General features: G+C 40.5%; 1 long non-coding RNA gene, 1 other non-coding gene and 1 pseudogene across 2 annotated transcripts; 1 reads left to right on the top strand and 2 right to left on the bottom strand.

Moving 5' to 3' along the window:
* The first annotated feature begins 7,314 nt into the window (after window positions 1-7,314).
* On the top strand, window positions 7,315-7,461 carry LOC136332607 (U4 spliceosomal RNA). Its single transcript, XR_010730785.1, has one exon. It is a non-coding gene; the product is annotated as a U4 spliceosomal RNA (small nuclear RNA).
* Window positions 7,462-11,535: 4,074 nt separating this feature from the next.
* Window positions 11,536-13,482, bottom strand: LOC136330135 (zinc finger protein ZFP2-like; annotated as a pseudogene).
* Window positions 13,483-14,621: 1,139 nt separating this feature from the next.
* On the bottom strand, window positions 14,622-19,553 carry LOC136331916 (uncharacterized). Its single transcript, XR_010730559.1, has 3 exons — window positions 19,440-19,553; window positions 15,418-15,491; window positions 14,622-14,773 (listed from the first exon to the last, which is right to left on the bottom strand). It is a non-coding gene; the product is annotated as an uncharacterized lncRNA (long non-coding RNA).
* Window positions 19,554-25,388: the final 5,835 nt, after the last annotated feature.

Genomic DNA, 25,388 nt, shown 5'->3' with positions numbered 1-25,388 from the left:
TTAGAAAGATGCCTGCCTGATTTCAGGGCATTTTTTGAGAGGTACTAAATGATGAATCAGACTAATCAAAGCTTTTTCTAGAAAAATCTCAGGCCGCCGCATGAAAATTTTGTATAGCCAGATCCAACAGGCATCCTCTGCCTTAATTTCCAGGGAAAGAATAAGAAAGAACAAAACGATAGTTCAGAGGATTGTAGCTAAAACATTAACAAAAATCAGACAATAACAGGAAAAGCTGTAAGTTTCCTAATACCTGAGTCTCCTATTCATTCTCAAATTCTATTCACTGCTGCAACTGGTAGTTCAGGTTGATTATGCTGAGATTTCTCTACTTCAATTTTAGCTGAGTGGTAAACTTAGTTGATGGAGGTGGAAAAGGCTTCCTTGTCCTTTTCCCTGAATTACCTGCCCTTTGTCAGTATACTTAGACTTACATTCATTCACCTAATGTTTCCCTCTACCACAGAGTGGGAAGAGGTCCAGAGCTTTAAGAGCTGCCTGCCCTTGAAGGGGAGGCCAAGACTGATATCTGGGGGAGCAGGGCAATTTCTAGCAAAATGTCCCAAACCCCCACATTGGAAACAAGATCCATGGGCAAAAGTACTTCCTTGACCTTCCTTCTTTTGTTTGTTCTGCCTTTTATCAAAGTATCCTGGAAGCCTCCCTTTAAGTGCTGTGACAAAAGCAAGATCTTGTATGTATGAAGTACCAATATCAGTGCATATTCTGATATAGTCCTCTGTATCTCTTTGTGGTGAGGCTGAAGTGCAGCCTGGCAAACAGAATTAGCATTTTCATATGCTGTTTTACTAAAATCTTTCCTACTTTTTTTTTTACCACTATTCTTTCAAATGTCTGAATCTGCTGTGAAACAAATTCCTGAAATGGCTCATCACCGTCTTGCCTAATTTTTCTCAATTCCTCCATTTGGGTCCCTGAGGTAGACAGGCATTTTCATGCCTGTGTGGCTACCTGGTTATTTGATAAGTAATTAGTTGATACTCTAATTGAGCTGCCATAGGGGCATATTGTCCTTTTCCAGTTAACATATCAGCAGTAACCACCACCTGCTCTTGCCATTTTCTCTCATCCTTCTCAGTGGCCTTTTCATAAAAGTCTGATTTCCACAACAAATAATCACTCCCAGAGAGACAGGCACAAGCTGTCACCTTCCAGTCATTTGGAGGAAGAGCCTTTGCACTAATAGTATCTAAGTTAGAGACTCTAGAAGCAACTTGATAAGGGTACAGAGGAGCAGAGGGTTGAGCGTAAGGAGTAGAGGGTGGCGGAGGCGCCATGGTTAAGGCAGCCATAGCTGCGATACCCTCATTTTCTCCCGATTCATCCTCAGACTCCAAGGTCTTCTCATATTCATATCCCTCCATTTCTAGCTCATTCTGATACTCTTCAGAAAATGATTCATTCTTATTTGGAAACATTTCTACAAAAAGGTCCTTTACTTTTGACCCTAACTGTCCCATAATTTATTACTCCTGATAATACTCTCCCCCAAAACCCTACTCAAATATTTTACTGCGTGCACCTGGGGAGTTCCGTAGTCATCTGCCTTTAGTTTAGTTTCCCCTTTCTCAGTCCCTATTCGGGTGCGACTTGTCACGAGCCACTGCAGCTAGTAATTCCAGGTCCTGAGTGAGAATGGCACGCAATTAAGAAAATATGCTTAGCCTTGGCTGGTTGGCTCAGTGGTAGAGCATTGGCCTGGCGTGCAGAAGTCCCGGGTTCGATTCCCAGCCAGGGAACACAGGAGAAGCGCCCATCTACTTCACCCCTCCCCCTCTCCTTCCTCTCTGTCTCTCTCTTCCCCTCCTGCAGCGAGGCTCCATTGGAGCAAAGATGGCCTGGGCACTGGGGATGGCTCCTTGGCCTCTGCCCCAGGCGCTAGAGTGGCTCTGGTCACAACAGAATGATGCCCCGGAGGGGCAGAGCATCGCCCCCTGGTGGGCAGAGAGCATCGCCCCCTGGTGGGCGTGCTGGGTGGATCCCGGTCGGGCGCATGCGGGAGTCTGTCTGACTGTCTCTCCCCGTTTCCAGCTTCAGAAAAATACAAAAAAAAATTGCTTAAAGAATAAAAGGATGGGCCTGACCAGGCGCTGGAGCAGTGGGTAGAGCGTCAGACTGGAATGTGGAGGACCCAGGTTCGAGACCCTGAGGTCACCATCTTGAGCACAGGCTCATCTGGTTTGAGCAAGGCTCACGAGCTTGAGCCCAAGGTTGCTGGCTCAAGCAAGGGGTCACTCAGTCTGCTATAGCTCCCCAGTCTAGGCACATATGAGAAATCAATCAATAAACTAAGCAGCCACAATGAAGAATTAATGTTTCTCATCTCTCTCCCTTTCTGTCTGTCCCTATCTGTCCCTCTCTCTGACTCTCTCGGTCTCTGCCACAGGAAAAAAAAAAAAAGAAGAACAAAATGATAGGTTTGTAGGGCTCTGCAAAGCTGCTGGCAAAAACAGTGCGCTAAAAAACTGCTCTCCCCTTTATTTATAGGGCAAAGTGAGGTCATTAGCAAATCAGAGATTTCTGATGTTTCCAAGGCAACCCAAGAATTTTACCAAGTGCAGAAAACCCCCACCATACATAACATCTTAACTTCACACAAAACAAAGAATAGAAGAAACTTGTCTCCAGTATTACTGGGGGACATGGGGGTAAAATGAACATAAACAATCCAGCATCACAGCTAACATGGAGGTGTGAGGAAGAACTTAGCCTTTTGCAATTTAATCAGGCAAGTGAAGTGGGGGGTTGGGCAGACTGTCAGCCTACAGCCAGTTCCCCACTCCTCTGTCCCTCAAAAATCTAAACTGCAGAAACCCTGTTGGCTTTTCATTCCCCAACAGTCTCTTCCCTCCTGTAGCCAAGGATCCAATAGAGCAAAGTTGGTTTGAGTGCTGAAGATGGCTCCATGGTCTCCACTTCAAGCATTAGAATGTCTCTGGCTGTATCGGAGCAACGCCCCAGATGGGCAGAGTATGGCCCCCTGGTGGTCATGCCCAGTGGATCTGGGTTGGCAGCATGCAGGAGTCTGCCTGCCTCCCCACTTCAGAACAATACAAAAAAATATATAATAAAAAAATAAATGTATGTAGGGTCCCTGAAGCTCTAGAGAACTCTTCCTGGTTGATGCACATGGTGGGTGGGCAACTTTAGAACCCAGGCTGAAGCTTCCCATTCTGGTAATGTGTCCCTCCATGGTTTAGTGAGATTTGTACATACTCATTATTCTCTTTTTCTTAGTCTGTTGTTGAACTAGCTATTACTCTACAATCCAGGTTGTTTTTTCATTTGGTGACGTTCTGTAGCTTATTGTATATTGATTCTTTTTCTTATTCTACTTTAGGTTTCATAAGTTCAAAACCATTCTAATTCTTTTTTTTTTTTTTTTTTTTTTGGCAAGAGAGAAGGACAGATAGGGACAAACAGGAGGGGCGGAAATGAGAAGCATCAATTGTTTCTTGTGGCAACTTAGTTGTCCATTGATTACTTTCTCATATGTTCCCTGACCCAGGAGAATATAGTTGAGCCAGTGACCCCTTACTCAAACCAGCAACCTTTGGGATCAGGCCACTGAGCCCTCTGCATAGCAGGTTGATGCTCTATCAACTGCACCACCACCTGGTCAGGCTATTTATCCCTTGATTGAAATATTTTTCTCTAGCAAGGAAGGAATCAAGGTTTTGTAGCATCACTAGTAGTAGTACTTTCAGCTACAGGGCAAAAAGTTCTGTTACTTGAGTCAGTAAAACAATGGGAGGGCGTGGTGCTAAGTAAGAGAATGTTCAGATAAGTGATGAGGGGGTGACTCACTGGCAGGATGTTTGAGGGCCTGAGGTTTGGAAGAGGTAAAATATCACTGGGATTGCTCAGGTGAAGGGTTACGGGATCTGCCTTGCACAGTGTCACCTAAAGTTCAACCTGGCTAGTGGAGGATTTTGGTAAGAAGCCCTGTAACCAGACCCAACTTTACTCTGAGGGGAAAAAAATATTGTAACTCTAGAAACATTGCACTGAATACAAGATCTACAAGAGTCTCAAAGGTCAGAAAGAAAAAGTGCTTTTTCCTTTTTAACAGAAAAGGGTTGACAAGGCTTGAAAACTTAACCAATAAAACCTCAAAATATCCACTAACCCAAAGATATGAAGAACAAGTTGAGGGCTACCAAAGGTGAGGGGTTTGTGAAGTGGAACAAAAAACTAAAATAATAAAGCAATTAAAAAAATATTGAAGAGGAAAATAAAAATTTGAAACGCAATAGTATGATCACTGTTGGAAGTGATGTGGGTAAAGCACCTGAGGTCATTATGGCTGGAAATTTAAAACTCTAGACACTATGGACAAAAAAGGGGCCACACCGTGAACATGACAAACTCAGAAGAGGCCCGCATGGTGGCCTTGCAGACTCAGAGACCTGAAGTAACCACACAGGATGGTCTGATACTAAAACTAACTAAAAGCACTTCATGGTGAGTAGTCCTATCCTAGAACAGTACTTGCTAACAAAGGTGCATGCTTACCTTCATTGAGCCTGTCTCTTGACTTTTGCATCTACAATAATGTATCGGCTAACATACCTTTGTAATGGGAGAGTAATCCTTTCCTGCCCCCTCCAGGCACAACCACCCCACCAGAGCAAAAACCAAGGAACCCCTTTATTGTTATAAATTGTTAACTGTTACCCATCCTATCCCTGTCTGTGTAAAAAAAATTTGAGTCTATACTTTTTATCCTATCCCAAGGTTTTTTTTATTTGCTTTCTCCCAACTCTCTAATCCAGTGGTTCTCAACCTTTGTAATGCCGTGACCCTGCAATACAGTTCCTCATGTTGCGGTGACCCCAAACCAAAAAATAATTTTGGTGGCTACTTCATAACTGCAATTTTGCTACAGTTATGATTCGGAATGTAAATACCTGATATGCATTATGTATTTTCCGATGGCTTTAGGCGACCCCAGTGGGGTCGCGATCCACAGGTTGAAAACCACTGCTAATCTACCAACTGGTTTCTGGGTAGATGAATGTCCCCCTGCTCACAGAAACATAACGTCAGGTGAAACTGTGTGAGAAGTAAAGCCTACATCCCCATGTCAGGAGAGAGAGCTGAGCACTCCTGTGGGAGAAGTGAAGTGTGTGGCATAGACAGCCCCCCCAACTTTGTGATTCCCCCCACCACTTGGATCTTTGTCTCTGATGGAACCTTGGCGTCTCAGCCATGGAAGGGAGGGGAGGTCACCTTTTACACATGCCAAAGCAGCAGTCACAATAATCAGTTTTCTGGAGCACGAGTTCCACTCCCTCATTCCCTGCTCCAATTTGCTCTCCACATCAGTTTTTCCAACTCTATTTCAGAATCAGCCTGTTGCCTGACAAGTCGCTAGAAATAGCTTGGCTGTGAGAAGCCACAGCTGGGCAGATCATCAGCCCCAGACAGGGGTTGCTGGGTGGATCATGGTTGGAGCTCATGGTGAAGTCTATCTCGGCTCCTCTCATTTATTTTTAATTTACTTCAAAATGTTTTTTAATTGTTAATTTTTAGAGATAAGAGAAGGGAGTATCAAACTAATCGCTTCCTGTATTTACCCTGACCAAGCAAGCCCAGAGTTTCTTACCAATTAACTCAGCATTCCAGGTCGATGCTATACACACTGCGCCTCCATAGGTCAGGTTTCTCACTTATTTTCTAAAGAGTTTCTTTATTAGAGAAAGGAGAGGAGTGAGAGAAATGAGGGTTGGAGCAGGAAGCATCAACTGATATTAGTTGCTTTTTAAAATTTTTTTATTTATTTTTATTTTTATTTTTTTATTCATTTTAGAAAGAAGAGAGAGAGAGAGAAGGGGGGAGGAGCAGGAAGCATCAACTCCCATATGTGCTTTGACCAGGCAAGCCCAGGGTTTCGAACCGGGGACCTCAGCATTTCCAGGTCGACGCTTTATCCACTGCGCCACCACAGGTCAGGCCATTAGTTGCTTTTTATATGTGCCTTGACACGGCAAGCCCAGGGTTAACTGACATCAGCATTTCAGCTTTACACTTTATCCACTCTGCCATACAGGTGAGGCCCTTCCTCTACCTTAGAAAATAAAGCACAAACTTGACATGCTTCAACCTAGTAGAATTTTAAAATACTCCCTACCTGATTAGACAGTGGCACAATAAATGGAGTATTGCCCTCGGATACAGAGGACCCACGCTCAAGACCCTGAGGTCACCAGGTTGTGAGATTATAGACATGACCTCATGGTAGCTGGCTTGAACTTAAAGGTTGCTGGTTTGAAGCCCAAGGTCACTGGCTCAGATAGAGCCCCTGGTAAAACCACGTATGAGAAAGTAATCAGCCTGACCAGGCGGTGGCACAATTGAGAACATCGTATTAGGGTGCAGAGGATCTAGGTTTGAAACCCTGAGGTCACCAGTTTGAGTGTGGATTCATCTGGTTTAAGCAAGGCTCACCAGCTGGAGTCCAAGCTCGCTGGCTGGAGCAAGGGGTCATTCAGACTGCTGTAGCCCTTTGGTCAAGGCACATATGAGAAAGCAATCAATGAACAAGATCCTGCAACAAACAATTGATGCTTCTCATCTCTCCCTTCCTGTCTGTTCCTATCTGTCTGTCTGTTTCTCTGTCACACACAAAAAAGAGTGTGACTATAAATACGAAAAAATATATAGATTGTAAAAAATATAAAACTTTAGCATTTGCAGAAGCATGGACATACATAGAAGGTATTATGCTAAGTCCGAAAGAGAAAGACATCTACCATTTCATGTCAATTATATGTGTTATCTAAAGAAAAATATACATAAATAAGCAACCATAAACGGACTAAAAAAATAGTTCAGACTTTGTAAAATACATGAATGTCTAACCACTATATGGTACAGCTGGAACTATTTAAAAATAATATTGAATGAAAGAAAATGCAAAAGAATAGAAAATTTGTCCCCAGAATTCTGATTATATAAAGTTAAACTGATAAACAATTTTTCTTTATAACTGTACTTTATAAATGAGTGGACGCTGAAACAGCAAACATTTTCAATCGTGACATTACACAGCAGAAACATTTCTTAGACAATGTATTCAAATTATTCAACAATAACTGTAAAGTACAATTTTAATAAAGACATTTAAATGACATGATGACTTTTTCTGGTTTAATATATTTCAGCTAATGCTACAAAAACATGCAGGCTATAATCCTACTCACTGAATAAAAGCAAAACCCTTTATTTCAAAATAAAGAAACCATTAGAAAGCTATAAAATATGGAAAGACTATTTAAACATTTCAGATTAAGCTTTGCACAGTGGCGGAATCATAGCCAATGAGGTTTATCTGAGAAGCGATTATTGCTAATTGAAAACATTTCTTAAGCATTTCAGATTAAGTACACCCTGTAAAGGAACATGCTGAGAAAACAAATGTAAAAACTTATCATTGTTTTCTTCTGAAGCAAACTTGAAAAGCAAAGCCATTTCCTAATTATGAAGTGCTCAATAATGTTGTATTCCTTTTCTTACCAAAGAATAATCCTGCTTATTTTATCAGCACTTGTGATTCTCAAAGCACAAATATCTAATAAAGAAGTGAAAACACAAAAGACACAGTCCCGAGTAGCTCTCAGATGTGTAAGAGAACTGCAGAATGACAGTGATGATGAAAGCAGGTAACAGTGGACACTTTCCTACCTGGTGGGCAACACTAAGGTCATCTATGGCAGTGACTTACTGGAAAACTCTATGAGGTACATTGAGTCATGAAATTACCTTAATGTGTCAGTTAAGAAATAAGAGACTGGAAATTTTTTCCTTCTTTTCCAAGTGAGAGGGAGATAGACATTCTACCTGCATGCATCCCAAATGGAATCCACCTGGCAACACCCATCTGTTGCCAGTGCGCTCAAGCCAATTGAGCCATGGCTGCCAGATACAGAAAGACAGAAGGGAGGAGATGGGTGGCAAAGCAGATGGTCACTTCCCGTGTATGCCCAGACTGGAATTACACCAACATACCATACTGATGCCCTACCACTCAGCCAAAAAGCCAAGACTCAGATTGAAAAATTTTAATGATAGTTCATACTAAGCAAAAAAGGTTTTGAAATAATTAGATTTTTGCATTTTGGGGAGGTGCCTTGCACTGAGAAGAAATCACCAAGTCTGTAGGGTCATGTGGGAAACCTCCACGGGATTAGAAATGACAAACCTGAAAACATGACATCTCTCTGACCAGGTGGTGGAGCAGTGGAGAGAGCATCACCCTGCATTGCAATGGACTCAGGTTCAAAACCCCAGGGTCATGGCTTGAAAGTGAAATCAGCAGCTTGAGCACAGGATTGCTGGTTGAACATGAAATCATAGAAATGACACCATGGTTGGTGGCTTGAAACCTAAGGTTGCTGGCTTGAGCACGGAGTCACTCACTCTGCTGTAACCATGCCAGTGAAGACACATATGAGAAAGCAATGAAAAACTAAGGTCTGCAATAAAGAATCGATGCTTCTCATCTCTCTCCTTGTCCCTATCCGCTCCTCTCTCTTACATGAAAAACAAAAAGCATAAACATGACATATGTTCGCAGGTGTCTTGAAATTTCTGCACCCAATTACAGATCTCTACCACTTCCTTCATAAACTCCTACATAAAAACAAAACAAAACAAAAAAAACAAAAAAACCTAGCTTAGCACACATTCCTCAGCTACGTGCACAGGTTTCCCAGGTCCCCACAGCAATGGAAGTGGAGCCAGATAGTGACACCCAAAGTCCAAGGGGAGGGCTTGGGCCACACAGCTAATGTGATGGACGTCACTGGAGCAAAATCAGTGTCCAGAGAGAATGCAGGAGCACAGGGCGTGTTTGAAGAGTCCAGCTGTCCCTCTACGACAACAGGAATACACCTGGGCCTCTCACAGCCCTTTCCACTGCAGCAGCTTCCCAACCACACTGCAAGGTCTGGCCTCCTCCGTGACCTTTAGGTCTCTCACCTGTGTCATCTGCCTCCTCATCCCACCTACCCAGGTAGAAAGACAGTCTTTTTTTTTTTTCTCTTCACTTTCCAGTGTTCCTACACTTGCTCCAGAAAGCATGACATGCTTATTTTAAAAGGGAACATGAATGTTGGTATAGATTCTACAATTTCCAATACATTTTGTGCCCCGGTGAAAAGACACGGCACAATATTACAATGTTCTAATAAATATTGTTTTCTGATAGCACTTTAATTGTTCTAGACATTTTTAAAATGTACTTTTAAATTCATTTTAGAGAGGGAGACAGTCAAGTACATTAATCTGTTACTGCATGTGCCCTGACCAGACATCAGACCTGCAAACTGTGTGCTTTGGGACGATGCTCTAACCAACCATGGTATCCAGGAAGGGATAACACTAACTTCATTTTCCCGAGTTGATCCAGTTGTGCAGCATGGAAACAGGTGTCCTCTCTCCACATACAGCTCTCACATCAATTTGGCATCTTGGGTGTTCGTCATCTCCCACCTGGTCCTACAGCCTCACTGCTACTGGATTCAGGCTACTTTATTACAAAGCACCTTTTAGAGTGACAGCACTGTCCTGTGTGTGCTCACTTCATGCAATGTCAGAAGAACAGTGACAGGACATCACCTAATATTCAGATAAACACATTGGCAGAGACAAGGAACTGACTTGGATGACATCACTAACAAAAAGTGAGAAATTTTTAATTTAGTGAGAAGAGTGGAGGCAGAGACAGACTCCAGCAGGTGCCCTGACTGGGATCCACCTGACAAGCCCACTAGGGGGTGATGCTCTGCCCGATGGGGGCCCTTACTCTCTTGCAACCACAGCCATTTTTTAAGACCTGAAGCAGAGGCCAGAGCTTCAGCCTAAGCATTTCGGGCCAACTTGCTCTAACTGAGCCATGGCTTCGGGAGGAGAGTGAGAGAGAGAAACAAGAAGCAGAATGGTGGAGAAGTAGATGGGTACTTCTCCTTTCTGTCCCAAGTCATAATCAAACCCAGGACATTCACATGCCAGGCCAACATTCTACCACTGAGGCAACAAGCCAGGGCTGAGAATAATTTTAAAACTGTGATGTAATGCTGTTATTCTTCAATGGAAAAGCAAATACACTAAACAAGATGAAACTTTGTGATCTCTGTGAAATGACCTGCATTTTCCAGTTGATTTCTCTATGACACTACATTCCAAAAAGCCATTCTTAAAATCTCTAAGCAGGTCATATAAGTAACATTCCATGACCATAAAAAAAAAAAAAAAAAAGAAAGAAATAACTATAATAGGTTTTTTATTAAAGTAAAAGAGATAAATGCATAGTGAGTTTCTATAACCAAGAGTCATGAGTTTGGGGAAAAAGTGTACAGAAATGCAATGTACAGGAAATCACATTAGAAATTTGTGAATTTCTATTTGGCAAGTAACTTTATCAGCATTGTTGAATTACCTATGTTGACGCATTATTTCCGTACCCTTATGAAGACATGCACACACATTTATTTACTTCTCAGTCCTCTTATTCCTACACATTACATCTTCAGGTTACTAATGTATGTTATGCATTTTTGTGTATTAAACTATGAAAATTTGTTTACATTGACTCAAATAAAAATATATGAAATAAATACACATAGGCTCAACATTAAAAAAAATTATACTAAATTCTTTTCAATTACTAGAATATGTGAAGCAGAGCACTGTGATACAGGAGGGTGAGCAGCAGTCACAGAAGAGACCACAAGGCAGATAAAACAGACACATGGATGACTCACAAGCCCTGGAGGAACAGCACAGCCTGCCTGAGTCTACCCGTGGAGGCCTCGGCAGAATGCCGAAGAGAGAAGTAGGACCCAGGGCACAAGCCTTTAACAGAATCCATCTGCAGACTCCTCAGCGTTCTCAAGTTAACTTTAGGTTGTTAAAAAATAAACCAAAAAAAGCAACGATATGGTAAGTTACACAGAGAACTTATTTAAGGGTGAAACATGGTGACAGCCCTGAGGTGGGAGAAATTCTATCCCTCACAGGGGTGCAGTAAGGCTTGCATACTGTGTAAAGCTTTCCCATGTACTTTATGTCTGTTACTCTTCTATCCAGTCTTAGCAGATATTGAGTAAGATATAAATCAGGACAAAGACTTTGGAACATAAATTGCATTTTAAGGCTTAATTCTCTGATGCTTAAAGAGATTTTAAAAGGTTTAATATTTTGCCAAATTACTGACATTTTTACTGTTTCTCTCCATCATAAATTCCAAAATTTTTAGCAAGTTTTCAGCACAGATAAAAGGCTTTGCCATATACTTTACATTTGCAAAGTGCCTCTGTGGTATGTGTTCTTTTGTTTAGGAAGGTAAAAACAGTCATTTCAGGTTTTGCCACAACCTCCATATTTGTAGGGCTTCTCTTGATAATGAATTCTTAAATGCTTACTAAGATTCCCCTGCCAAGTAAAACCTTAATACGCTCTCTACAAATGTAGTTTCTGTCCAGTATGAGGTTCCTGATGGTGAGTGATGTGTCAGGACCGGCCAAAGTCTTTGCTACATTCTCTTTGGTTGTAAGTCTTCTCTCCAGTATGAGTCCTCTTATGTTCAGTAAGGTGTGAGGAGCAAGTACAGGCTGTGCCACATTCTGGGCATTGACAGGACTTCTCTCCAGTATGAAGTCTTTGATGTCTAGTAAGACTTGATGAATTTCTAAAAGCTTTGCCACATTGCCTACATTTGTATGGTTTGTATTCTTTGTGAATTCTTTGATATACAGTAAGGTGTGAGTTCAGGACAAAGTGTTTGCCACAATCAAAACATTTGAGACCTCTCTCCAGTATGAATTTTCTCATGCACAGTAAGATTTGAGGAAAAACTAAAGGCTTTGCCACATTCCTTACATTTGTATGCTTTCTCTCCTGAGTTCTTTGATGTTTAGTAAGAGATGAGGAATCATTAAAGTCTTTGCCACATTCTCTACATGTGTATGGTTTTTCTCCTGTGTGAATTCTTTGATGTACAGTAAGACTTGATACTTGGGTAAAAGCTTTGCCACATTGTCTGCATTTGTATGGTTTCTCTCCAGTGTGAGTTCTTTGACATATAGTAAGAATTGAGGAACAGATAAATGCTTTGCCACAATCTAAACATTTATGAGACCTCTCTCCAGTATGAATTCTCTGATGTACTATAAGAGTTGAGGAACAGCTAAAGGCTTTGCCACATTGTCTGCATTTGTATGGTTTCTCTCCTGTGTGAGTTCTTCGATGTTTAGTAAGACCTGAGGGTTGACTAAAACCTTTGCCACATTGTCTGCATTTGTATGGTTTCTCTTCTGTGTGATTTCTTTGATTTATAGTAACCTCAGGGGAATACCTAAAGGTATTGCATTGTATGGTTTCTCTCCTGTGTGAGTTATTTCATGTTTAGTAAGATAAGAGGGTTGAGTAAAAGCTTTGGCACATTGTCTGCATTTGTATGGTTTCTCTTCTGTGTGAACTCTTTGATGTTAAGGTGTGTGTGATTTACAGATAAACGTTTTGCCACATTCTAAACATTTATAAGACCTCTCTTCAGTGTGAAATTTCTGATGTTTAAAAAGGGCTGAGGAATTGCTAAAGGCTTTGCCACACTGTCTGCATTTGTGAGGTTCCCCTTTGGTGTGAATATTTCTCTCATTTAAATGAAAACATGAACGCCCATTAAATGTCTTACTAGATTTTTCATATTTATAATGTTTATCTCCACAATGAACTTTGTTAATTACATTGAATATTTCATTGAAAGCTCTGGTACATAAATTATAAGTGTAAACTTCTTCAGTATGAATATTCTCTTCTTCAGTATGATCTTAAGATTGTTTAACAGATTTGACTCATTTACTTTGTTCATTTTTTATCTCCACAACATGAATCACGTGATGGATATTAGAATGTGATATATGGTCAAATACTTTTCTGTGTTCATAATGGTTCTTGAGAAATGGAGATTTTTCATTTTGATTATGAAAGATCCTTGTTTAAAATTCTTCCAATGTTCATTGCATCGATAACTTCTGGTAATCATCAAAGATAGATATGATTTTACTGAAAGATATAATTTCATTTAACATGTACAATTATTCCCAAATAACTACTCTGTGATACCTATTAAACCATGTTGGCTGTACAAAATTTGCTCCAAATTTAATGATTACAGACATTGAAATGAAAAAAAAAATTGAAAACAAGTCCAATGATTATTTATTCCACAGATTAAGTAACTTCCTAACCATTTCAGATTTCCTTTTCAAAAATATGTAATAGTATAAAAGAATAGGTTTTGATCTTGGTTGGCAAGCCTGCTATGGTGTAAAGTTCTCCCCATGTGGGAACTTTGCTCCATTGGTCAGCAATGGAGCTATTTTTTTAGTGCCTGGAGTAGAAACCACAGAGCCATTCTGAGTGCCCAAGGACAGCTCACTCGACCAATCCAGCCATGGTTGTGGGAAGGGAAGAGGGACAGGCAAAGAAGCAGATAGTTGCTTTTCCTGTAGGTCCTGGTTCAGAAATGAACCCTGGATATCTAACCTTTTGGCCATTCAACCATTCACAAAATGGGCCAGAGCCAATTTGCACTTTAAGAAACTGATAGAGAATGTAGCTGACTTAAAGAAGGAGTTTCACAAATGTGTAATATTTTTTTACCTATTTAGAAAACAAAGAGTTAACCACAAATAATAGTCCTGCCCTACACAAAGAGTTCAGTTAGTTGGAGCATCATCCTGAAGCATAGAAGTTGCTGTGATTCCCAGCCAGGGTACATACAGGAGCAGATAGATGTTCCTGTCTCTCTTTACATTTTTCTCTTCCTCTCTTTTGATAAAATCAATATAAGAAGTTCTTTTTTCAAAAAAGGCAGGGAGAGCGACAAAACATTGATTTGCTTTTTTATGAACATTTACCAGAAAATAACACCAGCAATCTGTGCTCCAGGACAATTCTACAACTAAACATTGTATTCAGGTGGGACTCAATTTCTTTTTTATTTTCAGAGAGACAGATAGAGAGGCAGGCAGAAAGAGAGGAGCAAGAAGAGAAGCATTCATTTGTTGCTCCACCCTGTTGTCCATTCACTTTCACTGACTGCTTATTCCCTGTGCCCTAACCAGCGATTAAATCCCCAATGTTGTTGTTTAAGGACGACACCCTAACCAAGTGAGTGCTTAACAGGCCAGAATGGAATAAACATTTAACCAATTAATAGTAATAATTGTCCCATTGAGGCCAATATGCTTCATTGGTTTCACTGTCATTCCACTAAAAAAAGGTTGCAGGCTCAATCCCTGGTCAGGGCACATACAGGAAAAGATCAATGTCTCTGACTGTCACTGTCTCCTCTTTCTCCCCCTATACCTCTCTCTCTCTATATAGATCACTTTAAATCGTGAGCAATTTGAGAGATGAGCAGTCACTCGCAGGACTTTTTGCTTTAAGTCACTCACGGATATTTGAATCACAAGCTTGCATCATTCTCCACTAGATGGCCTGCCGAATGTACTGAAAGGGAGGAAGAAACACACTTCCATGGAAGTTTTTTTTTAAATAAATAAATTTTTATTAGTTTTAATGAGGTGACATCAATAAATCAGGGCACATATATTCAAAGAAAACATGTCCAGGTTACCTTGTCATTCAATTCTGTTGCATACCCATCACCCAAGATCAGATTGTCCTCCATCACCTTCTATCTAGTTTTCTTTGCATGGAAGGGTTTTTGTTGAAACAGCCTCTAAGTGAAAGTGAGGAAAGTGTGGCAAGAAAGCCAAGTCAATGAAGAAAATGATGATGATTAAGCAAAGTAAAAGAATAGCAATTAAGTTTGGCAATAAAGTTACATATCATAGGTAGTGTGCAAGTTAAATTTTGCAATTAAATGTAGCATAAAGTGTGTAGAGAGCAAGTTATGTTAAGCAATAGAGTATAAAATTAAAACCTCCTCTGCCAGTCTCCTCCCCCGCTGCCAGCATCTGTGCCTGATCCTGAAGGCAAATACACTTCATAAACCAGTTTATGTCTTTACATTCTCTCTTACTATGTGTGTGTGTGTGTGTGTATGTATATTGTTGTTTATTAACTACATTTTCTTATATTTAAAAGCATGTATGTAAAACAAAATATTCATGCGGTTTTGGGGGCCTGGAACAAATGAACTGCATTCCCATTAATTTAAATAAGGATTTTTGATTTCTCACATGAGCAACTGAGTCACAAACATGGCCATAAAACAAACTCGTGTGTCAAGGTACCACTGTATAAAAATAACAAGAAACAATTGCAGAATGATTGTTCTGTCCATATTAATATCCTTTCTTCCTAAATTTCTGAGGCTTTCATTAAGTTTACATTATCAAAACCATACCTTATATATCTTACCAGTATTGTACTAAAGAAAAAATCTTTGATTCCTGGCTTTTGTAACAAGGTCTGATAGTCTTCAGATGGCATAGCTGAAAGATACAAAATATGAGTTATGACACAAGGTAAATGGATATACCAGCAATTATTGACAAAATTACATTTTAAGTATACCAAAGGCAGGTTAAGAGTTAAAGGCAAGACCAAGAAAGGTAACAATGAAAAAAATCATATCAGAGAGAAATAAAAACTTACATCTATTACTAACAATATCTGCTGAAACACCCAAGCACACAAGGGTGATATGATAACAACATTCCCACTTACCAGTTTCTTCTTAAGAAACACAGAAATGACAGTGTTGTATGCTCAGTGAACTGGCAGCTTTGCTGCTTCTTTAAGTATTGTTTCTGTTTTGCATGAATGAGTGCCAAGAGAATGGCAGTACATGGTGAATGTACTATAAAGGCTATTTTTAAAAAAGTGAGTAATTGTTCAAGCACACAGAGACTGCAGTACTGAAGACAGATATCAAAAACAGAAACAGCATGACCAGTGGTGTGTGGTGGATTGTGTCAACGTGGGATGCTGAGGTATCAGGTCTCAATGCTCCAGGTGTCTAGCCTGAGCATGACCTCATTTGCCTTGAGTGCAGACTCCAGAGTTTAAGAACAAGGACACCAGACCTGACTCGGTGGCGGCACAATAAATTCAGTGTTGGCTGAGATGTTGAGGTATCAAGACCAAAATCCCAAGGTAGCCAACTAAAGTGTGGGTACACCAGTTTAACAGTGGGGTCACTGGCTTATGAGCAACTATGTCCAGAAGGTCACTGGCAAATATATAACCCCACGGTCGGTGGCATGAAGCCCAAGTTCACTGGCTTGAACAAGGAGTCAGTGGCTCGGGTGGAGCCTCCTGTCAAGGCACATATAACAGAGCAATCAATGAACAACTAATGTGCCCCAACTATGAGTTGATGCTTTTCTTCTCACTGTTTCTGACTGTCCCTCTCTATCTCAGAAAAAAAAAGACAAAAAGAAAACATAATATCAAGGTCGACAGCTTGAGCAAGGCTTCACTGCCTCAGCTGAAGACCCCAAGACCAGACACATATAAGACATAGTCACTGAACAACTAACTAGAGTGATTCAACTATGAGTTGACATTTTTCATCCCTCTCCCTTGCTCTCATCACTCTCAGTAAAAAAAAAGGAGGGGGGCGGGGGAGAGGGTAATCTAAAATGAAGAAAAAATGATCAGGGTTATTGTAAAATAAAGAAAAATATCACAAATGTGAATATAAATGTTAAGAAATAAAATGATAAAAACAAATGAAACCATAGCATTTGAAGAGGCATGGACACACATAGAAGGTATTGTGCTAAGTGAAATAGGACTGGCAGATAAACACATGTACCATATGATGTCAATTATATTTGAAATCTAAAGAACAATATAAATAAATAAACAGCCAGAAAAAGACTCACAGTTATACTGAACAGAGTGATGGCTGCCAGATGTCAGAGGAGTTAGAAAACTGGGACTAAAAGTTGAAGTACTTTAGGAGAACATACTGGTAGTTACACGGCAGTCATGAGATGTAAAGTGCAGCATGGGGACTATAGTAATAAATAATGTATTAACTATGCTGGGTCCCAGAAATACCACGGGCAACACTTTCAGAATTTATAAAGTATATTAAGGACTAACCACTAATCAGTACATTTGAAACAAGTTCAAACTAATACTGAATAAAAAGGAAAATGCAAACTATGAACAGAAAATGTACAGAATTTAAAAAATTATATAAAAGTTTTAGTGATCAAAAACATTCTATATTAACTATAATTTAAAACTGAGTGCACCTTCAAACAGGAAAAAGTTTGCATCTTGACAATGAACAGCAGAAAAATGTCTTAGACAATGCATTCAAATCATTCAAAAATAACTATCAAATATTATTCAAATAAAGATATTTAAATTACATAATAAATTTTTTCTGGTTTCCTGTATTTCAGCTACTCTTACAAAACTCTGTAGGCTATAATCCACCTAAAAAAAATAACCTTCATATCTAAACAAAGCATTACAAAGTTATGAAATATAAACAGACTAATTTAATCTTTAAAGATTTCAGATTAAGCACACCATGAGAAAGAAACATGCTGAAAAAGCAAATGAAAAACCTCATCATTGCTTTTGCTTGAAATATACTGGAATTAAGGAACAAGGCCACTTCTTAAATATGAAGTGCCCAATAATGCTGTATCCCACTTCTTACCAAAGGAGAACAATTCTGTTGTACCAGCACTTGTGAATCCAAAATATGACAAAGATCTCATCAAAAACTGAAAACACATAGGAATGATTCCCAGGCAGCTCTCAATTGCACAAGAAAGAATTACAGAATGAAGGTGAGAATGAAAGCAGGTAACAGTGGACACTTTCCTACCTGCTGGGCAATACTCTAAGGTCACCTATGGCAGTAGCTATTAAAGGACTCTATGAGATACATGGAGACATGAAAACCCCCATCTGGGGCTGTTGTTTTATCCATCTGGAGCCATGGTCACAACTGAGCTATTTTTAGTGCTGCAGGTAGAGAAACCACAGAGCCATCCTCAGAGCCCTAGGATGATACACTGGAACCAAACAAGACATGGCTTCAGGAGGGAAAGAGAGAGAAAGAGTGAGAGGAAGAGAGAGAAGGGTGAAGAGAGGAGAAGCAGATGGTCACTTCCCCTGTACGCCCTGAGTGGAATTGATCCCAGGACATCTATATGCCAAGCTGACGCTCTCTCACTGAGACAAAGTGCTAGGGCCCAGACCAGAAACTTGTAACAATAATTCATATTAAGGAGAAGAACATTTTGAATTAAAACTGATTGAGATCTTCATACTTTTGAAAGATACTTTGTGTTGTGATGAAATCACTGAGTCTACACTTTGTGCAGTCTTGTGGGAAACGTCCATAGGATCAGAAATGATAAATCTGGCCTGACCATGCAGTGGTGTAGTGGAAAGAGCATCAGATAAGGACACCGAAGACCCACGTTCATCACCCCAAGGTTGCCGGCTTGCGCACAGGCTCACAAGCTTCAGTAAGGGATTGCTGGCTTCAGCATAAGATCATAGACATGACCCCATGGTCACTGGCTTGAGCAAGATATTACTCCCTCTACTGTAGCTCCCCATTAAAGAACATAAAAGAAAGCAATCAATGAACAAGGTGCCACAACGAAGAATTGATGCTTATCTCTCTACCTTCCTGTCTGTCTGTCCCTTTCCATATTTCTGTCACAATGAAAGAAAAAAGAACCACTCCAAATGAGAAAAGACAGCTTATCATATAATTCCTCCGGTACGTGCACATGTTTTCTGTGCTCCCCAAAGCTATGGAAGGGGTATCATCATGGCAGCTCTCAGTCCAAGTGGGAGACTTCGACCCCACTGCTGATGTGATGATGGACATCTCTTGAGCAAAAACCAAGTCCTGAGAGGATGCCAGAACACTGTACGTGTTGTAGATGAGCTGTCCCTCTATGACAACAGGAATACACCTGGGCTTCTCACAGCCCTTTCCACTGCAGCAGCTTCCCAACCACACTGTAAGGTCTGGCTTCTTCTGTGATCTTTATGTTACATCTCTTCCCTGCCTCATCTGCTTCCTCATCCCACCTACCTGGGTGGAAGGATACTGTCATTTTCCTTCACAGCTCCAATTCCTAATTCATTTTGGGCCAGGTGAGAAAACACGGTACAATATTACAATGTTCTAGAAAATAACTTTCCAAAATACTGTTTTCTGAAAACACCTTAATCATTCTAGACATATGTAATTTTTCATACACTGAGTTCTAATTAATGTACATCATAAAGTCTTTATTTCTACACCATCAAACCCCCATATTTGGTCCATGATGGCAGAACACTGAAATCTACCCTTCAAGGCAAAAGGTCCCACGTGATGTTCCCCCTAATGAAGGAAAGAAAAAGCTGCAGGTAGAGAATAAACTCAGGAAGGAAGTCATCCTCACCCAGGGAGACCAGGTCCCTGTAGTTCTCCAACATCACATCCATGTAGTTTCCGCTGAGCTGGGTCCAGGCATTTCCACTCCTCCTGAGAGAAATCTACAGCCACATCCCTAAAGGGCAATGGTTTCTGGAAGAAAAGACATTGACAAAGATCCGCAGTCTGAGTTCATAATGCCATCCAACATGGAAACAGGGTTAGAAGTGGTTTGTCCAGTAAGATCATTTTCGCCCAGCAATATATATTTTCTGAGAGTGTGTGAGAGAGAAAGAGGGTCACACAAACTGGATTGAGAGAGATGAGAAGCATCAACTTAAGCTGTGGGACTTTTAGTTGTTCATTCACTACTGACAGGTTTCAATACCAGATGCCTGTAGCTGAGCCAGTGACCTGTTGGTCAAGCCAGAAATCTTTAGACTCATGCCAGCAACAATGGGGTACTGTCTATAACCCCACGCTCAAGCCAGGGACCCCGGGTTTAAGTCAGTGACCTCAGGGCTTTGAATCTGGTTCCTCAGTGTCCCAGGTCAGTGCCTTATCTACTGTGCCACTACTTGGGTAGGTACTAATTCTCTCAAAAAAATTTTTTTATTTTTTGTTTTCTTAATCTTTCACACAGTAATAGTCTCTAACTTATTTTCTAACACTGAGTAATGAGGATCACACATGTCCATAAATGCACTACACACACTTGACTTTCCAAGAAGATAAATTTTAAAATTAAGGCATCACTGTGACCTGGTAGGTCAGATGGATAGAGCATTCTCCTGATTTACCAATGTGGCTGGTTTCATTCCTGGTCAAGGCACATTCAAGAAATCAACCAGTTAATTATTAAGAAGTGAAACAGCAAGTTTATGGCATTTCCCTCTATCTTTCTAAAATTAACTATAGAATTAAGACATCAACACAGGCATGTGGATTTGTCAGTGCTGTATTTGTATCACTCATGATGAGTTGTGTATATTTGTCAGGTGGAAAAGTCACAAGGTAGAAGTGTAAGTACTTCTTCAATTTTGACGTGGACAACAGTGAACTGCTGTTTTCTAAAAATGCTGATTCTCACTCCGAGTTCTGGGATGGGGCCTGTGTTTCCACATATCTAACAAACTTTCTTTATACCAGTGACACCAATGTCTCTAGTCCATGTGCCATACTCCTGGATAGCACAAAGAAAACATGAGGGAAATTGCATACATGACAATGAGCTAAAATTTTAATGGAATTTCTTGTTCTCAAGGAATAGGATGCATAGCAACCATAAATTTACTATACGTAATCTTAGAACAAGATATTTCTTTCCTTGTTGTGAGATTGCTTTGTGAAACATACAGTGTAGACCTTGAGTTTTATTTCAAATAAAATCTACAATTTTTCCAAAAAAAGGTACAAACACTGGCAAATACTCATAAAAAACATCATAAACATCTGTAGAAGTTTCTATAACCGATAATAAAAACTTCTTAAGCAAGAAGAGAAAATAGCTCAAATAATGTTAACATGTTATGCACACAGATATAATAGGAGAACTAAGTACAATTTGAAAGTGATAGAGCCTGACCTGTGCTGGTGCAGAGGAAAAAGCGTCAACCTGGAACAGTGAGGTTGCCGGTTCAAGACCCTGGGCTTCCCTAATCAAGGCACATACTGGAGTTTATGTATTCAGCTCCTACTTCCTTCTCTCTCCCTATGTATTCTGTCTTGCTCGCCCTCTCCTCTTTAAAATGAATTAATAAAAACCTTAAATATAAAGTAAAATAAAATGATAGAAAATAAAATGAAAGATATTGTGATTCTGTAATTTCATGAATCACTTGTGAATGATACTTTGAAATGTTTTGTTTTATGTGTGAGACCGAGAGAGAGAAAGAGACAGAGAGAGGGACCATCAAGAAAACAGAGAGATGAGAAACATCAGTTCTTAGTTGCGTCTCCCTAGTTGTTCATTGATTGCTTTCTCATATGTGCACTGACGAGAATGGGGGAGGGGGAACTACAGCAGAGCGAGTGACCCCCTTGCTTACCCCTTGGGAAAAGCCAGTAACCTTGGGCTTCAGGCCAAAGAACTTTGTGTTTAAGCAAGACACCATGGGGTCATGTCTATGATCCCACACTCAAGCTGGTGACCTCGGGATTTGGAACCTCAGTTCTCTGTGTCCCAGTCCAACGCTCTATCCATTGTGCCACCACCAGGTCAGGTGATACTCATTTTTAATAAAGCAGCAAAAAGTACATCCACAATAATAGAAAATAATTTAAAGCAACTGCTTTTTTGTTCTCTAATTTCTTTGAAAATTTTTATACACATTCGTGGAAAGCTCTGCTGTGACACTGTAGGCACACAATATGAATAAGGAAATTATCTAAAAATGGTCATAAAAATAATAATTTTTGAAAATGTCCATCTACATGTACCCTCCATATTTTGTTCTTTAACACTCCCTTTAAATAGCAAGACGTTCTCAGCAATCTAGTGAGCAGGTCTCTTCTAGCTGCTCTTTCTGTCAGAACTTCTTCAGTTATTTTGACCTGTAGAAGGTGCATTTCCTTAATCCTGTCCCTCAGAGGTGACACTGCAGCCACATGAAACTAAAGCCTACTTTCCCTTCTTATTGATTCCTGAGCCTCTGACCCATCCTCATAAGGATGTTGGACACAGTTGCCCTCCCAGGTTGACATCACAAAGGAGATACTTAGATACTTCTAGTATCAGAAAGTGATTAGAGAGTAATGGCGGCATGAGAGATTCCCCTGATCTCTCCCTTTGAAATTTCAACAAATTGAACAATTACAACACAGTGAAGTAACCCAAGCTGGGTTACAGGGTATCCGAAACATCCCCACTCCAAATGGACTGAAGGTGTGACTGGTTGAAAGGGCGGCAGAAAATGAACTCACTGTCAGCTCTGAAGAGGAGAGAAACTGACCTGACCAGGTTTTTCTTTTTCCTTTGCTGCTCAGTGGGAAGAAGGAAGGGCCATGCTGCCTGGGTCTTCTTTACCAAGAAATGAAGAGTAAATGCCTCAGTCCCTGAGCCTCCTTCAGATGGGAGAAACGTAGAGGCTGAGAGGCAGAGGAGGAGGTGATGAACTAAGGGGGAGGGGCGGGCTGAGCTCAGGGTCCCGGCCACACTTCCCGTGGTCTGCCTGCAGCCCACTCTGCACCGAGACAAAGTGTAGCAACCCAGCCTCCCAGATGCCAACTCACTCACCTCACTGGTAGGAACTGCATCAGTGGCAGACCCCACAGCTAGCTCTCCAAAGCCACTCTCTCCCCTGCGAAATAGAGCTTCTCCACATCGGGGCTCCTGGTCTCTTTAGACATGGGGAGGAGTGCCCAGAGACCTGAAATCTCCATGGCTAGGACCTTAAACCACAGTGCTGTAAAGCTATAAAGCTGAAGCCGTAAACTTTCACTAAACGCCACACCCACCAATGACTACGGCCCTGTCTGCATCATTAACAAAAAGGTCGCAGTGGAGTTCTTCCAAGACTCTCAGAGCAATAACTTGTAGCACAGCAACACCTACTGGAAAAAAATAGTAACCTCACAAATATGAAAAAAATGTTTCCTTTTACTTTTTCCCCTCATTCTATTTACTTTCATTTTTTTCTTCTTTTGAATTTTATTATCATTAATTTCTATATTTTTATTATTTTTGTTTTTGATTTCTTTATTCCTTTTTCATGTTTTTCCTAATTTTCTGTAGTTTTTCATTTTACTTATCACTATGTATAAAATTTGTATATTTTTCATGACTTTTCTTGTATTTATTTTTAATTTTTTGTTGTTTCTTGTTATAGTTCTTAAGAATACCACTCTCAAATGCAATCAAGGTAGAAGAAATCAAATGCCATGGATACACAAGAAAGAGACGTAGTTCAGATAGATAATAAAAAAATCTCCAAAAAGTAGTCTCAACAACATAGAAATCTTGGACATAAAAGATTTTAAAACTGAAATCATGAAAAAAACAAAAGATTGCAAGAAAACACTGATAGGCTATTTATTGAGCTGAAAAACAAATTAATGAACAAAGAGTACTTCAAGAAAAAGATTTAAACTCTAAAAGAGAACCAAAAAGAGATGAAGAACGCAATAGATGAACAGAAAAATGAGGTAGTGAGTTTAGCTAATAAAACAGGCCAGACAAAAAACAGATTCAGTAACACTGAAAACAGGCCACTAGAGATGTTACAGAGACAAGACAGACTCATGAATAAAAGAAAATAAGAGAGCACAAGAACTGACTGCCTCCATCAGAAAGACCAATATAAGGTGTGACCAGGTGGTGGTGCAGTGGATACAGAGTTGGACTGAAATGCAGAGGACCCAGGATTGAAACACGAAGATAGCCGGCATGAGCATGGGTTTGCTGGCTTGAGCATTGATGAGATCAGAAACATGACCCCATAATACCTGCCTTGATCCCAAAAATTACTAGCTTGAGGAAGGGGTCACTTGCTCTTCTGTAGCTCCCCATAAAGACATATGAGCCTGACCAGGCAGTGGCGCAGTAGAGTGTCGGACTGGGTTGTTGGGGACCCAGGTTCGAGACCCCGAGGTAGCCAGCTTGAGCACGGGCTCATCTGGTTTGAGCAAAGCTCACCAGCTTGGACCCAAGGTTGTTGGCTCGAGCAAGGGGTCACTTGGTCTGCGGTAGCCCCACGGTCAAGGCACATATGAGAAAGCAATCAATGAACAACTAAGCTGCTGCACTGAAGAACTGATGCTTCTCATCTCTTTCCCTTCCTGTCTGTCCCTCTCTATCCCTCTCTGTCACACACACACACACAAATAAATGATAATATAGTGTCATTTATAACAACATGGATGGACCATGAGAACATTATGCTGAGTGAAATAAGCATATCAATCCTAAGAACTGTTTACACTCATGGTTGGTATGGAAAACTAACTCAAGGACATAGGTAAAAGTGGTTACCAGGAGGAGAGGACGAGGGGGAGAAGAATAAGGGGAGGGTGCGGGGAAGGGTATAAAGAGGAAGGACAAATATAAGGTGACAAAAAACATTTTAACTCCAGGTAATGGGAATACAATATAATCAATAATTCAAATGCTATGGATGTATCTACCTGAAACCTATGTCCTCTTACCGATCAAGATCAGAATTTTAAATTAAATTGTCTAAATAGTAATAAAAAAAGTGATTAATTTATGGTGGGAATTGTTCATGCCCTCAGAGAGCCTGGATAAAGAGAAGGCACAGAAGGATTTGAGACAAAGGAGGGAAGTATATAAACCGCTGACCCTTGCAATTAAAAGATCCTGGCCCCTGGCCAGATAACTCCGTAGGTTAGAGCATGGTCTTAAAGTGCAGAGGTTGCTGGTTTGATCCCTGCCCAGGGCACATATAGGAACAGATCAAAGTTTTTGCCTCTCTCTTGCTCTCTCCCTGACTCTCTCTAAAATCAATAAAATAAACATTTAAAAAAAGAAAGAAAAAGAAAGAGGCTGTGGTGGCACTGTTGATAAATCGTCAACCTGGGATGCTGAGGTTGCTGGTTCAAAACCAGGGCTTACCCAGTCAAGGCACATAAGGGAAGCCCCTACTACAAGTTGATGCTCCCCAGTTCTCCCACCCCTTTCACTGTCTCCATCTTTTTTTGTACTATCTAAAATCAATAAAAAAAAATAAGTAAATAAAAACAAACTCACTAGGCAGGAACATCAGAAGTAGAGAACTCAAGATTGTGGGTCCTAAATCCATGGAAGTTAGGAGAAAAAGCAAACACAGCCTCTGCCCAGGACACATTGCTTACCTGAGAAGCAGCCATTCTGTCCTGGTCCGGCTCCTGCTTGTTTTCTCAGGTGACAGTATGTTAAGGAGTCAAGTCTGTAGTTCAAGAATGTGTCACCACAGGTGTCCACACAGCCCCTCTATCCACTTCTACCACAGTCACAGACAGAAGAACCTGGAAATGCTGAAAA

Source organism: Saccopteryx bilineata, chromosome 3 (genome assembly GCF_036850765.1).
Source record: "Saccopteryx bilineata isolate mSacBil1 chromosome 3, mSacBil1_pri_phased_curated, whole genome shotgun sequence".
Classification (NCBI taxonomy): Eukaryota; Metazoa; Chordata; class Mammalia; order Chiroptera; family Emballonuridae; genus Saccopteryx; species Saccopteryx bilineata.
Note: the sequence above shows the minus strand (reverse complement) of the source record. Positions and strands in the feature narration are given on the sequence as shown.